Here is a 19,468-nt window from a genome sequence, read left to right on the forward strand (position 1 = left end):
AAACTAGTGTGGTCTTTTCCATGTGGCCATTGCTCCTTATGCCAATATATTTGTAAGTCTAAACAGTTTTCTAGTCAGAATACGGGTCAAGTATATGACATCAATTTTTATGCTGTGTATCAGACTGGGTCATTTATCTCGCCAGTTGTACCTGCCCTTCCTTTTATGTAGGACAGATGTCTAGACCCCTTTGTTTGAGAATATCTGAACACATGAGTGAAATTTGCAGTAAACGCATTACAAATGCCTTATATAGGCATTGCCAATCACATCCCACTGCTAGATTCAGGTTTACCATCATAGACAGAGTAGGGGGAAATAGAAAATGTAAGAGGGGTTGGCATTCCATACTTAACTATAAGGAAACAAAGTGCATTGTTAAGTTAGATGCATTAGTCATAACAGGGCTCAATGACAAACTATAGTGTAATTCTAAAAAGGGGGGGGGTATGACATCATAGGAAGTGAAGTTGCATGTGTAGATTTAAGCAGTTCACTTTATGTTTTGAATTATCACTGTTGAAGGCGCTGTGCCGAAACCGGTTTGATCCTTTTGGTCTACAATAAAGATTTAATGAATGTGTCTGGTCTGGTGCTGGTTGTGTTTGATTTCTGGTTTTGTAGTTTCCATTATGCCAGTTTTAAATAAGAGAGGTATACCTAAATAGGTTATCTTTCTTCATTTTTTTTTATTTTTGTATTTTATATATGGATGTGATTATGACTGTAGCATTCATTCTGGTGCTTGTTTATATTGTGCATTTATAATTGCAGCAATTCTGAATGATTTTGATGCATGCAATATATGAGCTTTGCTGCTTTAAGAGCTCATTTTCTGACATTGATGATGCAGCATACTCTATCTGCTTTTGTGAAGCTAGTAATGGAGGAAGACACAGGCTCAGCATTGAGTGAGTGAAATACTGTGACTGCTGTTTATTTACTCACTTATTTTAGAAAGTAATATGTGAGTAGATGATGTTACTTATTTAAATGTTTGTCCCTGTTTTTGTGAGGTATATGCTTTTTTTTATGTTGTGTATTTATAATTGTAGCAACATTGAATTTGTATGCATGCAATATTTGAATCCTGTTGTTTTAAGAGCTTACTTCCTGAATTTGATGCATGGTATGCTTTATCTGTTCTTATGAGTTGGTAATGAAGGAAGACATAGGTTTAGCACTGAATGAATGAAATACTGTGACTGCTGTGCATTTTATTGGTTTATTTAAAAAGTGAGTAGCTGATGTCATCTATTTAAATGTTTGTTGCTGCATTTGTGAGTTATATGGTTTGAAGAAGCCACTTGTAGTGGTGAAAGTGCTTAGCTTCAAGCATTTGTTTATTAAAGTTTTTATGGTTGCCGTGTGTCTGACTGCCATTCATTTGGCTGTTGTTACACTCATATTTTATGTCTTTGGGAGTCCATTTACTTCTTGGGTGATTTTTTTTAATCTTTTTTGTCTTCTTTTATTTTGATAGCATTAATATTCTTACTGGATCTAATACTATTTGCAAAGGGTTCTATAGCTAATGCAAAAAGTAAAGGTGATAACGGACAGCCTTGTTTTATGCCTTTTTGCAATTTAAAGAAATTAGAAAGAAAATAACCAAACACAAGAGTTGTATAACTTAGAAATTAATGCAATTAGCTCAGGTGAGAAATTGTACACTTTAAGTGTGTTAAGCAAGTATGAGCAATTAACTGAGTCAAAGGACTTATCTAAATTGAGATTAATGATAGAAGCACTTTTCTATTTTATTTGTATAGTCTGTTAATGTATTTATTCTTATTATCTTATCCTATACTTGTCTATTTAAAATAAACCCAGTCTGATCATACGTAGATTAATTCTGTTAGCTAAAATGGACATGAACATCTTATAGTCCACATCTAAAAGTGAAATGGGTCTGTATGACGAACACTTTGTAGGATGCTTATGTTTTTTTTTTAATTATGTGGTATAAGAGAATATTTCCATGATAGAGGGACTTCTGCAGTTGTTTTTATTACTCTATAGAACTTATCTAATATTTTAATTGCATCATCTGGTAGTATTTTATATAGTTCTGATATAAGACCATCTAAGCCCAGTACCTTATTATTTTTTAACTTTTTTATTTGATCTTTTATTTCTGTTAATGTAAATGGTCTGTCATTTTTTATTTGTTAACATGTTAATTTATTATTTATATTTTCCTTTAGAAAAGTTTCAACTATATCATCATTATCTAGGTTATTTGTATTATTACTTATATTTTCATAAAATATTTTAAAGCCCTCAAGAATACCTTTTTATTATTTATATGTGTTGTAATTTCTTTGATATGATTTAGCTTATTCATTTTCTTTGATCTAAGAGCAAGTTTATGCAAGTTTAAAGGGTTTACTGAATATATCTGAAGTTTAAGTTTTTCCAGGTTTACTGTAACTTTATGATTTAGAATTTTGACATATTTTGTATTGATGTTTTTAAGTTCAGAGTGACTGATAATTTCATTTTGTTTTAGATTTAACTTTACTATTTCTGTTTTGACCTGTAGTGTATTAAATTATTTGACACATTCTCCTGTTTTACTAATATACTAGTTTGTAACTCTTCCTTTAATGAATCCCACAGGACAATGTCAGTTACTTTACCATTCATGTTTATTTCTAGGAAATTTTTGATCTCTTTAACACACCAATCCTTGAATCTTTTTATTTTAATAATACACACTGGTAATCTCCTGTGATGTATTAGATTGTCAGTTTTTTAAATAGTATTAAACATTATAGCATTATGGTCCAATAATGGACATGAAACTATTGAAACTTCTCGGATGAATGATTGAGACAAAAATGTTATCAGTATTTGTTTGTGTTCCATATCTATATGAATAATGGGTAAATTGAACTGAGTTTGTTTTCTTTAGTTCACACACACACACATATATATATATATATATATATATATATGAAATTCATTAGATTTATAAAATTTTTTAAGTGTTTGACAGACGATATGATCCTCAGATTTCTATCTGCAGTGGAATTTGTCTGATAAAATACAATTAAAATCACCAGCCATTATGACGTCACCTTTCATGCAATAGGCTACAGTATCTAAGTAATTTTTTGCATCATTAGCTCTAACCCCGATATCCAATAAGAGTTCATCAGTGTATATAGTTTTCTGTTCCACTCAGTTGTAACAATGCTTAACATACCATTTTTATCACCATAGATATCTTTTACTTTGGACATTACTGATGAGTTCTTCCATAAAATGACTGCTTTTTATTTTAGCTTGAAAGCCAGAACCTGCTAAAACCAAATAATTATTTAATGAAAGTTTATTTACATCTTTATTAAGTAAATGTGTTTCTCCAGTCTTGTAGCCCAGGCAGGTATGACCCTAGCCCTAAGTAGCATCCTGCCATCACCCAGAATGATACCACAATACAAGGACAAAATGACTGACTTCAACAATTGGCTAAGCTTCTGGTGTCATTCTAGGGGGATCCAGTATTAGTCTGCCTGGGATGACATGATCGACAGACCATGATGCTTTGCCAGAGATGGCCTGCACCTTTTGCCCTTGGGATTCTGGATACTAGTTAAAGCTCTTGCCACCCCTATAGTGCCTTTTTTAGGCAAGGTTCAAATGACAAATTCATCACCAAAAAAGGTACAAGCAAGCAAAATCTGAGAGTAATGCTACTCAGTGCTAGAAGTCTAAACCTCAAAATGCACTCACTCCAGGCACTCCTTAAAAATGGAGAACATCAACATCTGTGCAGTGACAGAGACCTGGTTCAAGACTCCAGAGAGCACCCTTGCATTACCAGGCTATAATTCATACCACACCTTTCGGCCACCTAACCTGGACTGAAGCACTAAAGGTGGAGGCGTGTCCATATTCATTAAGGATATCCACACCTCTAGGCTAGTTGCACAGCATAATGCATCCGAGATTATCCAAGTGCAACTAACTCTAGGCAAGACTGAAATCCAAATTGTAGCTTGCTACAGACCCCCCCACCATGTCCCAGGATTCCCACTCCTCATTTCTTGATACACTGGAAAATATTAGGGTACAACCCAACACCCTAATAATGGGTGATTTCAACTATACCACCATTAATTTGGAAAACTACTCATGTACCAACTCTTTGCTCAACGTTTTCTGGAATTCATAAATTCCAGCAGCTTGGATAAACTTATTCACACCCCCACCAGGGGCAGCAATATCCTAGACCTGGTCATTACCAACATGGGTGACCGGTGTTCCACACCATAGGTCAATTCCTTGTTGGTTAGAGCCAACCACAAGTTAATCATCCTAGACATCCACATCCCGCCCCCACCCCCAATTAGGGAAACCACTGTAAAAAATCTCTCCAAAGCCAACTTTGCACTTTTTAAGACAGAAGTGGCAAACTTCATGACAACCATGTAGACAGACAATAGAGGTATGACTGCTGAATCCTATACAAATGCACTTTATAAGCACTTACACGAGTGCATGGATTGTGCTATCCCGAACAGAACCAAGATGCTATCCTCCAAAAACAGGAAGCCAATTTGGTGGTCCTCAGCCATAAACAAAGTCTACAACACAAGAAAGAAATGGTTGCAAAAAAGAGTAAAATCCCATGACTGGAGGAACTCCCTGATCAGCCTCAGTAAGAAACTGAGATCCCTCATAAAATCCTCCAAAGCTAGTTACGAAAACAAAATTGCCACTGACTCTAAAGACATCCACAAAGCATTCTATAGCTATGTCAAGAATCACAATGGCAACACTCAGATCTGCTCTGAGTTACAGCACAATGGTACTAAATATACAGAACCAACTGATATTGCCAACATCCTGGCAGATAGGTTCAGTGCTAACTTTACCCCCCTCTCACCTCCTAGAGGGCCCAGCTCTATAATGGAAGAATGCAAAGTTCCTGTAATCATGGCTGCACAGGTAAACAACACATTCTCCAAAACCAAGAAGACAGCATCCATGAGACCTGACAATATCCCAGGCTGCATTCTACATGAACTACAGAACAAACTGGCACCCCATCTAAGTACCATGTTCAATCATAGCCTTACCTCAGGCTTTGTGCCCATTGAATGGCGCACCACAACAGGTATCCCACTCCACAAAGGGAGAGCCATGATGGACCCCGGGAACTACCACTCCATTAGCCTGACAAGCCTGGTCTGCAAGGCCATGGAATGTATCATCATGGAACTCATAAACAAAGACATTGGTAATCTCCAAACTCTGGACCCCACCCAGTTCAGGTTTGTAAAAGGAAGATCATGTCTCCTAAATCTGATAGACATCTTTGAAGCAGTCCCCAAAGCCATAGATGAGGGTAAGGTTTTTCACACAGCCTATCTAGATCTCGCCAAGGCTTTCGACACCATCATCCACTCTGGAATGATAGATAACCTCATTAAACTAGGTATAAATCCCTATGTCACAAGATGGGTTGCCAACTGGCTCATTGACAGAACCCACACTGTGAAAGTAGCAGACTCCAAATCTGACTTCAGACCAGTGACAAGTGGAGTACCACAGGGTTCAGTCCTGGGTCCTCTCCTGTTTGGTATCTACTTCTCTGAAGTACAGCCTAACACAGAAGGTCTTTGACTAACGATGTTTGCAGATGACTGCAAACTAGGAGCCATAATCAAAACTCCTAACGTTGTGGATATCCTACAAAAGGGCCTCACTGAGACAGATGCCTGGTGTCAAAGCCATGGCCTGAAGCTCAATGCCAAAAAGTGCATTGTCATCCCCTTTGGTAAAAACTCTGTACCCATGAACTACCACATAGGTGGCAGTCTACTTAACACCGAAAGTGTGATAAGAGACCTTGGGACACAGGAGGACAGTAGTCTCTCCTTTGATAATCACATTACCACAGTGGTCAGGAAATCCTTCTATGTGGCACACCTCATCACAAAAGGTTTCTCATCCAGAAAAAAAGAGGTCATTGTTCCCCTCTACTCATCACTCATTAGACTCATTATAGAGTACAACGCTCCTTTTGGAATGTACCTCACAAGACATCTACAACAACTGGAAAGGCCACAAAAATACCCCACAAAGAGGATTACTGGCCTCAAACAGATGCCCTACGCAGACCATCTCTAAAAACTCCAGATTTACTCCATTGCATATCGCCTACTCAGAGGCGATCTCTGCCTAACATACAAAGCTATGTCAAACCCAGAGCTGTTGAACATGCTCCACTTAAAGAAATCCCAATCCCTCCGAACTACATGCTGTAGGGACTTAAACCTTGTCACCAAAATAAACAGAACATGCTGGAGGGATAGATTCCTGTCCCAGAGACTTCTCATACTCTGGAACAGACTACCTATCTATGTCAAACAGAGCTCCTCATTAGCACTCTTCAAGAAAAATCTTGATGATTGGATGATAAATAAGAAATTCACCCCGGGAATCACTTCTGTGGCTCTGCTCGACAGGGGCACAGAAAAATCATTTTCTTGGGTGGCAAAAGCCAGGATACCTTTTTGGCTAAGCTTATATAGGCCCTAGGGCCAATAGTCTAGTACCTACCTATGAAGATGATTTTATATTTTTTATGTTTTATTTACTATGTGTAAATTTGCTCATAGGATCATAACTTCATAAATTAGTGCTAGGTTAGTTCTCCTTGTGGGCCACTCCAAGCCCAGCTAATTATCCCATGTGAGAATCAAACCCTGCACTTGGTGCCTATAAGTTTAGCACCTTAACCACTATGCCAAACTCCCACCCTGATAGACATATTTATATTATTTAACTATATGCATATTTATTTATTCATATCTCTTTCTATTTTTATTTGTATACTATGTCTTGTACTATTACAATATTCTTAGGTTTTATATTTTATCTATAATCCTATTGTAGTGTCATAGAATATTTATATTTACTCATATATTTGATAACCTTTACTCTACAACTACTGTTAGAATCAGTCCTATTCTTTCCTTAAATGTTATGCCTAATAGTATCTGAACAAACATCTAAAAAGTGTTCCATAATAAATTGTTCTGAGATTTTAGGTTTTGTTATCATTAAAAAGGGACAGTAACAGATAAACACAATCCTATTTTATTTTTATCAAAAGTGTTATTCTATAAGCTAGTATAGAAATTTTCATTTTGGTATACTGCAAGCATTCAGAACTATTTAATAACTGACAGTGGTTTAGAATGCAATTCACTGTCTTTTGCTTATTATCTGACTTGTATTCATTGACATCTTAGCATATGATTCAAAATATTATGATTAATTACTTTTAGACACAAAGATGTAACCTGGACAGTTCTTAGAACTTTAGAATTCTTGCATCATCACTAAAGCTCATGATTCTAATTAAGCTGCTTCAAGCCGGTCCTCATGACAAGGGCTTGCAAATGAACAGTTTATCAGCTACAATTTGTACAAAAACATTCATGAGTGAATACAAGCCACCTGTACATTATGCATCAATCCCTCAAACCCTCCAAAACCCCAAAAATACTAACAAAAACATTTCAAAGTATGTTAACCACTAAAAAGCTATTGTATTTAAAGAAGTAACATTTAATGATTCAGTAAGCACTATTTGTATGAGATGTTTAATATAAAGCAGACTGTCATTTTTAAAGGAACCATAGCACAGAAACTTGCATTAAAAGAATGACAGTTATGTGTGATCCATGTTTAATGTGTAAAAGTGTAACCCCTGGATTTATGAAGCCCTTTATAGCATACAGGATTAGTTTAAGAGCTATTTTCAGCAATATGGCCGACGTGTGATCCAGGAACGAGCTCCTAGGATGTGCACGTGAGCTCTTAGGCTAATTCTGCAGGGACCGAGCTCCTGTATGCAAATTACCCTAATTTGCAGGTGAAAATCATGCAAATGAGGGTAATATGTGAACCAGGAAGCTGGCAGCTGTCCGTGTAGGACGAGTGCACTGTGCAGAAATGTGCTCGGTAAGTAATCGAGTACAGTTCTGCAATCTACAAAATGGCGCTATAACAGCTCCAAATAAAGGTTGCATATCATTGAGGATGCATTCCAATGTCCAAGTAGAAGGCCATTGGCATTGCAAACTGTAAAGAAAAATAAATAAACAACATTTAATTTTCTTTTTGCTGATCTTGCTAGGTTAAGCATAGGGCAGTGACGCGCAAACGGGGTCGGGGGGAATAATAAAATAAACCTAAAATAAGCATTCTAACTGAAATCAGTATTCTGCCATGTAAGTCAATGGCATTCAGAAGACAACCTAGCCAGTGAGTAATGGTTGATAAGGGGGGTGGCTCAGTGTGGGACATGTAACTATGCATTAGCAGGCAATCCTATGCAAATGAGGGAAGGGTTAGTGAATCCTAGATTATCCTAAGGTGTGAGGCAGGTCCCAAGAGTGTAAGAGTATAAATAGCTGGGTGCAAGACTAGGATATAGGTGACATCATGGGGGTGTGTGTCAGGCATACTGTAAGTGGATTGGAGACCTGTGGCTCGGGATTGCTCCTAGCTTAGCACAGCTAAGCTAGGGGTGTGTCTAAACCTGCCTAGCACTCTTTAGAAAGTGTAAGTGGGTGTGTGCACCGTGCACCAGGTTTTACAGGAAGAAAAAGGAAGTTAAACCAGGAAAAAGCAGCTATGTGCTCATTGGATCACTCCGTTTGTGCGGCGCACACACTGGCCTAAACAGGGAGGCAATGGGAAGGGAAAACAGAAGTAGGAAGGTAATCAAGGAGAACTAGCTGAGCTTCCAGGTGGAATGTGTCAGAATCAGCTAATCACACAGGAAGCAGGCCAGCCCAGCCCAGAACACCACTATAAACCAAGCAAACACCTACCCCCCCTCTACACTCTACACCACCAGTGTATACAAGCGAGGAAATTTTAAAACCAAACCTACAAAATGAGAAGGGCTGCAGCAGGCAACATAGAACAACAAGTGCAAGAGGCTGAGGGTGGTGAGGATGTCAGTGCTGCCAAAAAACCTAAAGTGAGGAGACAGAGAAGAGTGTACAGACCCAGGGTAACCTACCAGGGGCTATATGAGCTGGAGATAGTGGATCGCTATAGGGTGGACAGAGACCTCCTACAGCAAATCGTTGAGCTGTGCAGGCCACACTTGACACACCACACTGGCCGAGGTGAACACATCCCAGTGGATACCAAGGTATATGTAGGCCTAGGTATACTAGCCACAGGTACCTCCCAAACTACAACTGGGTATAACATGGGAATCTCACAGGCATCAACATCCAGAGTATTCCACCAGATCCTGGATGCCATGTCAGCACATGCCAGTGAGCACGTATATTTCCACAACACATGTGAGATGTTGACCCGCATTATGCATCTCTTCCACCAAATAGCTAACTACCCTGGGGTAGTGGGTTCTATAGACTGAACGCACTTATGTATCAAAGCACCACCTGGTGAGCAGGGTAGGGCCTACATCAATCAAAGGGGCATCCCCTCCATCAACTGCCAGGTTGTATGTGATGCCCAGGGATTATACTGAATGTGTGCGCTGGCTGCCCTGGAACCTATGACGATTCACACATATGGCAACTGACGCAGCTGTACCACAGATTTGCCAATGTGGACATCCCCTACGGTCCCCTAATAGGGGATGCTGGGTACCCATTGGAGCCGTGGCTGATGACACCCATCAGAAATGCACACACACCTAAGCAACAATGCCATAATGATGCACATGCACTAGCCAGGCATATAATAGAGCGTGTGTTTGGGGTGCTGTGTCTGGACACATCTGGTGGAGCCTTGCAGTATTCACCAGCTACATGTACCCAAATAGTAATGGCAATGTGCTATGCTACATAATATGATCCTGCGGAAACAGCTGCAGCAGGAACAGCATGGGGCAGGGCCACACACCCCCCCACCAATGCCTGTACAGGTAAAGAGTGACATAGAGGAGGAACAACCTGAGCCTGACCCAGTAGGCAGAAGGGGGAATGCCCAGTATGCCTTGGCAAAGAGGCAACACATAGCATATGCACTGACACAGTAGGCCCCAGGGAATGACACCTCTCCCTTACTCGCACAGTCAGTAAATGGGATGCCAAACATGACACTACCTGTACCCAGCCATGTAAAGGGAGTGTACTATGTGCATCTGACATAGGCAGCCCTCCAGCACCATCCTCAAGTCCGGCACACCCTCAAGGTAAGTCAATCAACCTACCAATTGCCAAATGGAGTAGAATGTGTTTTTACCTGTAGCTATGGTATGGATGCGAACATGCAAGGGAATTGGGTGGCTGGATGTCAAGCAGCAGAGAGTAGACACCCATAGTGGCAGCATGAGATCTGTAACACATACTGGAGTCACCATAGTAGCCAGTACTACAAAAGGTGACAACACCCACTGCAGGAAATGGCCTGAGCGACAGGGGTGTCCATAAGAGACACACATACCAGTCAGGAAGGATCACATACCCAGCAACAGTCTCAGACAGCAGGACAGGTGAAGACAAACACAAACAAATGTTGTACTATGGCCTCCAAATGTGCCCTATGGTTAACCCCTCCCCCAGGCCTACACAGACAGACCACAGCAGGCCAGGCAGTCGGATGTAAGTTGTGAAGGCTAGGAAGTCAGACACTAATAAGTAGGTAACAAATATAGGATCTGTACTACACTGGTAAGCCCTAGCCAGCAGGACAGGTAAGACTACAGACTGAAATGGAGAACCTGACATACCAGTACAGTCCTAGCAAATGTGTACAAGTGTTAGATGTGCCCCTCCCATCCACCGTCCACATGGAGTAACAGTCAGGTGTGCCCTCCCACCCCTGTGTAGAATCATAGAAACAGTCTGGTGCCCCCCCTCCACTATGCAGAAATATAGCAACAGTCCATGACAAATGAGCGATGGATACCTTGCAGATACAGTATGTTACCTGTCGGTGTACAATAAAAGGTCAGCTCCGCAGTACAAACAACCTGGATGTGATTCACACATGCAACACAGATGGCCATACTGGGCATGCTCACACACTTAAACACATGAAGGCCATGTCTGCAAACACAAGTGGACCAGATATATCTGGAAGTTGCAGTTCACAGTATGGACACATGTCAGTATGCACGACTCCTGCCTTGCACACACAGTGGATAGGAATACAGACAAATATGTAAGGACAACACACTATAATAAGCCACAGGTACATGGGCATAGATGTGTGGAAGAGGGTGACTGTGACAAGGAGCCATGTGGGCCTGTCCCAATTGGCACACAGCCAAAAGGCTCCCAACACATGAGGTGCAGATACTAGCCACCAGTACCTGTCAGCATGACAGACTATGTGGTGTATGTGCCAGCTGTGCAGCAAGAATGTACAAGGAAGCAGCCACCTAGTAGCTGTATACACGCACCTGTGACATATGACCCCATGTGTGCCCACCTGTGGCATGTCAACCACTACATGAAAGGAGTATGGCCCATGCACACACTGCCCTCCCCATAGCAGTAGTATGACAAGCCTGCTGAGGTCATCCAATGTGAATTACACCTTTGTGAGAGTTATAGCTCAGTAATATGCATGTCGTGTCCCATAGCTGAGTACTGCTGTAGTGACAGAGTAGTTAGGTAGTAGTACTAACCCCAGTCCTGTCAATTGTGTGAGTGTGTGTTTGTGTGCATGCCTGTCTGTCTCTGAATGTGTAGATGGAAATGCTTGTTAGGCTACTCACACTCCGTACAATGCATATATTCAACTTTGCCAAGGCTGCTGATGTCACTCACCTAGAAGTACACCTCTGGGAACGTGATAGCCCAGTAATCGCCGTTGCCCATCCTGTAACTGTGTACTGCTGTCATGTGATTTAGAATGGTGGTAGTGTTCCATCTCCATCCATGCCAGTTCTGGATGTGATGTGTGTGTCTCAGTGTCTGTTTATGGAGCAATGCATTATAGGCTACTCACTCACAGTACATTACAAATGCCCTACTTAGGTATTCCTGCTGATGTCATTAATTGTGAAACACACCTTTTGGGAAGATATACTGCAGTAATGTCCATGGCACGTGATATAACTGTGTAGTGCTGTAGTGTAGTAAACTACTTAGGTAGGGGTTCTACTCCCAGACATCACAGGTGTGTGTATGTGTGTGTGTGTGTGTGTGTGTGTGTGTGTGTGTGTGTGTGTGTGTGTGTGTGTGTGTGTGTGTGTGCTTGTAACTTGTATCCTGTGTAGAGGTGGTGGGCAATGTGGAGGGGTTTTGCTAATTTCATTTATTTGGGCTCTACAATATATCACAATGTCAACCATACAGGGATAACAAATATAAATGGCTGAGAGCCTGGGGTGCAAAGCCATACCTATACATGTGACATCAAGGCCTGAAAATCATAGTTAGCAATCCCACTGTGCCTTCACATGTGACTCACAATGGACATACCATGCCTGACAACATGGCCTGTATTGACAAATGACACTGACCTCAGGAAATGCTGTTAGCATGCTATCAATGTAGGTGCAGGGTAAATCTGATGATCAGTACCACTCCCTGTCACATGTGGGCAAGACTGGCACATCTGATGATAAGCTGTGTTCAAAGCATGGGCCAGTCACCCCAGGTACAGTTCCACATGTCACTGTACATGTATGCGGGAGGTGTGCACATCCTAGAAACCATCCGAGTCATGGACTAGGGAACAGAGACATGGCAAGTGATGCACAGCATTGCCCACATACAATAGTCACCCAGGTGACTGGAAGACAGATGCAATACCCACCTGTGCGAGCAAATGCAGAAGCTACAGACCTGTGCCACAATGTAGACCATTGTCATGTGGGCTGATGCCAAGGTATACCCATCACCTACCCTTGTATAGCCTGCTGGCACTGTCGGCCACCACACACCCATGCAGACATGCACCCATACATGTACGAACTGGACCCTGTGTGTGTTTGTGTGTGTGTTGTATGGTTCATATGTCCACATCCACATGCACTACTCCCCCAGGGCATAGTGAAGCATGCCGCTTTATGTCTGACACCCCCTCATACTCACTGCCCATATGACCTCCATATCACCCGTGTGGTACATGTCTTCCCTGCACATTGATGTGTTGTGGCAATCCCACTAGTGACAGGTTGCACTCCTGGCCCTGTGAAGTGTGTTAATGTGTGTGTGCCCCTGTGTGAGTGTGCCTGTGCTGACGCTGGCACCCTTTCATGCAGACAGGCACGTGCACGTCACCTACTGTACATCTGCCATATCCCTATTGCAGATGTCGTTCACCATCACATATATGTTCTGAGTGCTCCCCATTAGATAACCCATGTGGTGCATCCAATAACAGCATCGAACTGTGATAGCACTACATAGCTGTCGGATGTTTGATAACCTGTGCTGGTAGGTGTGTGACACAAACTTGCATCGGTATTACCCTCCCACCCCTCCCTGACATGTATTTGCCTCTGTCTGCCTCCCTCACTCCCTCTCTGGTGAATGGCGAGGGCCACACCTGCATTGCTTAGGCAGCAGCATGTCTATTTAATGTGATGTTCATGATCAGCTGATGGTCTCTGCATGAATTGCAGCCCTTCCCTAGCCGATTGCATGTGGAACGGTGTGGTAACATTCCTATAGCCAATTTAATGGAAATGCACTCCAATACCTGGGAACATCCTGGTGATGTTAACCCTTGCCTGTCACTGTGAGCAGGAGCTAGAACTGTCGTTTGGCAAACAGCATTTTGGATGGGTTGCGGATTTACCTCTAACAGCATACACTGTGGGAAGAGGGCAACAAACAGGAGGGGGATGTGCTTGACCTGACTACGAACTGTAAGTGCTGCTATACTGCATATGGAGTAATGTTGGATTAACAGTGTTTGTCTGGATATGCCTGTCATACATGTCGCAATACCTGCCATGTCAGTTCCATGTATATCAGGAATCCCCATCTGCAGGCTCATCTGCAGACTGGGCAGTGTTGTGTCTTTGGTGTCATGTGTTAGCCACAATGCATCTATCTGTGGAATGCAGAAGGTAGTGTGAGGATTGCAGTCTGTTGATGGTGAAGGCCGTGACAGTTACTGACTACATATCCCTCATTGGACATATGTTGCAAAAAACCCCGCTACAATGGGAGATTAATGAGGGTATCACAACATCATGTCTATACTAGCCCTGTGTATGTGCTGTCAGCCACACCTCTGTCAACCTTTGTACATATGTCATGCATGAAGTGGTGCATATGTGTTGCACACCGTAAAAAGTGTTATCATATCTGATAACATGCCAGTGATATATCAGAGTGCTACATATGTTATGTACAGTAAGGGTTACACTTAATGCCATACCCTGGAAATCCTGTGGATGTTTCTTCAGTACTGAAGTTTGTGTAGTGATGGTGAATTTCAGCAGTGTGTGTATTGTTAATATGTACTATGGCCTATGTACAGACTGTGGTAGATGTCGATGTTCTAGCTCACCTTCTATCTGTTGTTACATGCTGCCCCACTGTATGGTGCCGTTTTACCTCACATGTGTGTAGGGCCATACACACACATGTCCCATACCACAGACAGCCATCAGACCAGACTGTGTAGCAGCCCAGTATATGTAGGGTCATTCTGTGAGTGGCACATATGAGGATGATGTAGGACAGATAGTCCATATACTGTACTATTATGCTAGCTTACCATATGTGGATGTGGCTGTGTTCACATTTGTTCTGTTTATGCACTGTCACACAGGTGTATCCTACCCTGTGCTGTGATATGGCTGTCAAGCCTGCTATATATGCAGGTACTGTACCGTGGTGACCTTAGGATGTCTGTCATTAGTAAATGGCACACATGTTATGAGCAGATGTCATCTTCCACATACTGTCTGTGACAACAATCCCAATGACAGTAGCAAATGTCTATTAATATACCAGCTATACATATCAGACATTCCCTTGCACTACTACATTGGGACTATAGGGGCTGGGGTAGGGCTACACTCCATGGCCAGGACAATAGCAATACCTCTTACAGGAGAACCTGCACACTCAGGGCAGCCACATATATGTAAGAGGATCAGGATATACAGACAGACTGTGAGAAGATTGGTGTAATGCTTTGCATAGTACTGGTGTTACAGGGTGTGTGTGTGTGTGTGTGTGTGTGTGTGTGTGTGTGTGTGTGTGTGTGTGTGTGTGTGTGTGTGTGTGTGTGTGCGTGTGTGTGCGTGTGTGTGTGTGTGTGTGTGTGTGTGTGTGTGTGTGTGTGTGTGTGTGTGTGTGTGTGTGTGTATACATACTAGTTTACCTTGGACTGCAGTCTGTCTGCATAGCTCACTACTGTGGGCCTATCCTCCAGCTGGACAGAGGTGTGCCTATCATGTGTTGTCTGTGTCCACCACACAGGTCCTTTGTCAGATATTACACTGGCAGTGTGTGTGTTGCGTGCTAGCAGTACATGGCTATATCCATCTGTGTACCTGATGTCCTATTCCTGCATTAGGGTATGTTGCAATGCATCCTGTAACACCAGCATGTTCCAGGGTGTGTAACTGCAATATTGTGGGTAAGACCCTGTGTACCTGCCTTTGTCCTCCACATATATGGCAGCCTTTGTCCTGCTGTGATACGGGTAGGGGTTGTTAGGTAATGGCCTATCATTACCTACTGCTAGCATTCCTACTATCATCTCAGTCATAGCGTGGACACCCACAACATTTGTTGTTAATGGACCATACATGTGACAGATACATTTGACATTACCACAAGTAATGAATGTCCCCCTAGGGCTTGACTATAGGGTGTAATTGGAGGCTGCTGAACTATATCTGATATTGTTGACTGTTACGTATTATGCAGGCAAATCCACTGTAAACTGTTGTATGAACTGAAGGGCTTAGCCGGGACACCATAGTGTGTTATATATCCGCATTGTCTGCATCTACTGTTTTGTGTGGGCCTTGCATACATCACTGTGCCGACATGTATGTGTTTCATACATCAGCATTCATAGTTCTGTCAGTAATGGCATACATTATTGTATGGTACATAAATAAAGGTTGTCTGTGTATACATACTTGTGTGTCATGTCATGTCCTTTGAATTGTGAGTGGGTATATGTGCAATGTAAGTATCCCCTTTGTGGGCTTGGTTGCCACACCACACATGTCATAGGTACTGGTTACAAAGCTTGTAGCTGGGGATATACATATATGTATGTATATATACACACCTGCACATGATTACCAATATATGGATGTGTATGCATATCTGTACCATTGTAATGTGTACCCTTCAACATAGTACATTCCCCTGCAGTACAATGGTGTGTCTGCATGATATGTTACAGATATTGGCCTGACATGTACAGGTGATATGGATAACTGTTGGAGCATTGTAACTATGTTGTAGTGGGTCCTGCTGTCAAGTACTGCATGTGCTGGATATTGGATTGCACAGCATATCCGTTAAGGCTGTGGGGGGTACATAGCAGAAATTACCAGGTGTTCCTCATTTGTTCCCTCACCCCCATTAACTGTGCTCATGGTCTGTTATGTAGTACAAAGTGGGCCAGGAGTCTGTTCCCATGTGGAAATCATATACACATGTCTATCTGTATATATATATATATATATATATATATATATATATATGTATATCTGCATAAGTATATATGTTACACCCCCATGTATAGAGGGGCATAACTGGACATTGATATAGCTCTAGCTATGTATATGTATCCGTATATATATATATATATATATATATATATATATATATATATATATGGATATATACACTGAACATATTAGTCTATGTACAATTGCTGTTATATGGTTATTTGTGAGTCATACATGTACACACATATATATATATACCTATAGCTGTCTATCTTGCTACATTTACAGATGTATAGCTGTCCATATGTTCATGCATGCTCGGCCTATATGTGTAGCCTGTACCTCATTCTCTTGGTAATTGACATGGATGACCTTAGGACTGAGGTCAGTCATTCATGCCGACATGTATGTGTTTCAGACGTATCATCTCCGGCAATATGCACGTTACACCACATATAACTGTGTAACTTGCAATGTTTGAAGTGTATTAGAGCAGGATATGACAGATATTCCTATATGTACCCACATTATGGCACACTATGTCCGGGATTCATGCATTAAGAGGTTGTGTGGTGTGTTATTACTACATTCCCTGTGCTGTTGACTGATTGTGCTGGATGATATGTATGTAGAATGTGTGGTTATGTACATCTGTCATGGTTTAATGGTAAATCACGTAGTGTATGATGTGCAGTGCCCTGGGTGTGGGCCTTCCAGAGGCTGTATAATGCGTTTCAAGGCCGAACACCATCTGTCGGATACAGAGTGAGTTAGGGACATTTGAGTGGTCGTACACGGGTGTGTGCGGGTTTGCGCAGAGCTAAGTAATGCTATGCTTGGGTTGCATTTCCTTACACTCAGCTAGCATCTACTTAGCTCATTCTATGTAGGCAATGCTTACCCCTGCGCAAATACACGTACACACACTTAAATCTGCTTATCCATGCATTCTACTGCTGTTGTGTGCTTACACATGCTTACTAGTGCCCTAGACATTATGACACTTCACATGTGCATTTAAGGCAATACTTCTGTGCAAATATGAATGTTACTTAGTAGGTTACACAGCACAATGAAGTTAACATACGGATATCACATGGAATATAGGATGTGCTGTAGTGGGACTCGACCCAGGAAGCGTGCGCATTAGGCTGATGCTCTGGCCACTAGACTATTGCTGTTTTGCTTCATTGGTATATGTCTACCATAATGACATACCCATGTTCCCTTCCCCCAGACCCCAACCTCCATGTACACAGCATCCATCCATTCCCTGGTTGCTAGCCCTGCCATACCACACCTCCACACATTTCCCTCTCTGCATGTCTCGGTACACCTCCAGTATACTGTCCCCACCCAAGCATCTGCAGGCTCTTCATCCATTTAGTCCATGTATGTACCAGTCTTCCCTTGATCCTCCTCCATTACTGGTGGTGACATCAATGTGACCCACAACTGTTGGTTCATCTCACCAGGGATGGACCTGTTGTTGTGTCAAGAGTAGACCTAGCTGGTCTACAGTGTTTCTCCCACTGGTAGCATTCTGGAAAGGGTATTGTGTATCAGCGGTTTGCTCACACACCTGGCCTGCCTCATCTCCTGGTTCCACGGAACCGACTCCCCAGGTGTGACATACTGTGCATGAAGCACGTTCACACACCCCCACGGTGTGCACCGTATATCATTATTCCCTTCTGTATTATGCAGGACTACTGTTCTCACAGAATGATTAGACAGGCACTGTTCTGTGCTGCACATAGACTGCTCATTATACTGTGGTTGAGCAATGGACACGTGTTCTGGTATTAATCTACACACTTATATACATTTCCTATACTGTTGGATGCCTGTGCTGGATGATGTGTTTGTGATCACAGCAGCTAAATGTGTATCCGCCATGGCTTAGTGGGACTCACATCTACTATAGTGTGCAGGGTCGGGGGTTTGCAACCTGGCAGTGCAGATTATTTTGTTAATGGCCACAACAACAGCTGTTGGATACAGAGTGACTACGGCACTGTAGAACATTTGTAGGTGGATATGCACTTGTTTGCGTGAAGCACAGCATTACTGATCTCTGGTTGCAGCATCTTGCACTCAGTTAGCCTCTACATTGCTTTACCAGTGTGGAACTTGCATACTGGTGGCCAAACAGGCTTACACCCACTTGCTCCAGCATACATAAGCTCAACATCATGCATTCTTTTCACATCTGTCAACCGGGACACTCGGACTGTATGCTTGTCCATTGTCAGTGGTGGCCCGGGGTGTAGAGCTCCACATTGACCCCAGCTACATATCCGACTTAATACTGGGGAGTTCACATTCATAGAGGGTAACAAACATAACATAGCTACATCCCCCATTAATCATGCTTAGTTTATGTTAAACTGTAGGTATTATCTATTCTTAGGTCAAGTTTACATGTCAGGTATGACTGTTGACAAAGGTTAGTGTAAGGTGAGGTTGGATTGCTGTTTCACAGGTCTGGATAGGTTATATGCAGGTATTCAGGGTAGATGTAGTTATTCCATACCTGTGTGGTACAGTAGATGCAAATAGCTAAGGAGTAGGTAGGTAGGTAGTGGGGGTGACATTGTAACTGTATAGCAGCCTGTAGGTATAATTAGAAGGGGAGCAATAGGGAAGGTATGTTGGATGTTGGGATTTGTATGCATGGCAGGACAAGAGGTGTCGGTATCACTGGTTGATGTAGTGGTATAGAGTGTGAGTTAGGGGGAGGGTTTCACAAGGTGGTAAGCCTGTGCTGCTCTAGGTGTGCTTGTGGTGTTCCTTCATGTGTTAGTTACATGTGTCCTGTGGGACAGCTGTGATACAACATGT

Source organism: Protopterus annectens, chromosome 3.part1 (assembly GCF_019279795.1).
Source record: "Protopterus annectens isolate FY-2018-M chromosome 3.part1, PAN1.0, whole genome shotgun sequence".
NCBI lineage: Eukaryota > Metazoa > Chordata > Ceratodontiformes > Protopteridae > Protopterus > Protopterus annectens.